Source organism: Numida meleagris, unplaced genomic scaffold, assembly GCF_002078875.1.
Source record: "Numida meleagris isolate 19003 breed g44 Domestic line unplaced genomic scaffold, NumMel1.0 unplaced_Scaffold1002, whole genome shotgun sequence".
Lineage (NCBI taxonomy): Eukaryota > Metazoa > Chordata > Aves > Galliformes > Numididae > Numida > Numida meleagris.
In genome coordinates this window covers 1-1433 of record NW_018362789.1, presented here as the reverse complement: position 1 = coordinate 1433, position 1433 = coordinate 1, and positions in this window count along the sequence as shown.

Here is a 1433-nt window from a genome sequence, read left to right as displayed (position 1 = left end):
TCCAGAGGAAGCTGCTAATTTTGTAGAACTTGGGATTTTAAAATCATCTCCCAGTCTCTCCTTTGAATTCTTGATGCATTTTTTGAATGCTCATTTGATCACGTTGCTAATCTCCTTGAATGCACTACAACTACTCATTTCACTAAGTATCTATTTTTTGAGGAAGCCCTCTCTAAAGCCAGAGGATTCTGAGTGGCAGGGAGTGTGGAGAAACTTGGGAGAGACCTTAAAGAGATGGGCATCTCCGGTGTCATGGAACTTTACTCCTGAACACCTGGAAGATCCTGAGAGCCTAAGCGAATATTTGAGGCAAGGATGTGATGGCTCTGGTGAATCTGAGGAGGCACAAATCATTTGGGGCCTAGCTTATGCTTATCGGGCCTTATTCAATACTATCCCAGAGAGGGAGAGACAGTTTGATAATGAGAGACAGAGTTTCCAAACCAAAATACAGGGTCTCCAAACCAAAATACAGGGTCTCCAAACCAAAATACAGGGTCTCCAAACCAAAACGGATTGTTTCCAAGCTGAGAGAGAGAGTTTCCAAAATGAAAGGGAGAGTTTTCAAAAGGAAAGGGAAAGTTTACAAAATGAGCGGAACACTCTGCAATCCAAGCTTAACAGTCTTCAATCCAAACTACACGCCCTCCAATCCAACTTTCATGCCATATCAGAAAAGTTGGTCCAAGCCGAGTGTGAGAGACAGAGCATGGAAAACAACCAGCCTGATCAACCACAGGAGGCACCACAACTGATTTCAGTTGCCCCTGTAAGAGGACGGAAGGTGAAACGTATATCGCTTCCTTCGGAACAGGAGACAGCAAAGAGAGAAGGTCCAGGGGAGCCACCCCAAAGTCCAGGAGAGGGGCCCTCAACGAGATCCCGGTCACCAACGCCCACCAGGGCAACAACAACTGAAAGAGATGTCGAAACCCTTACTACTCGTCCTCTGAAAATGACCGAACTTCGAGTCTTGAGAAAAGACTTTACAAGGCACCCAGGTGAACGCATTGTCACCTGGCTACTTCGATGCTGGGACAGTGGGGCCAACAGTGCACTGCTAGACAGTACAGAAGCCCGTCAGCTGGGAAGCATTGCCAGAGACTCAGCGATTGACAGAGATATCAGTAGATGCCAGGATGAGTCCTTCACCCTTTGGAAGCGGATGCTATTAGCCGTGAAGGAAAAATACCCCTTCAAAAACGATCTGATGCCTGAGGCAAAGAAATGGACTGCTATGGAAAAAGTCATCCAATATTTGAGAGAATGCGCTGTAGTGGAAATGTTACATGACCCTGGATTCATTCCTGATGATCCAAACCAGGAGCATGATCCTGAGAGAATCAGGTGTACACCAGACATGTGGCGTACATTCACAAGAACTGCACCAGAAAAGTACGCTGGTACATTAGCAGCCATGTATGGCAGAGGGG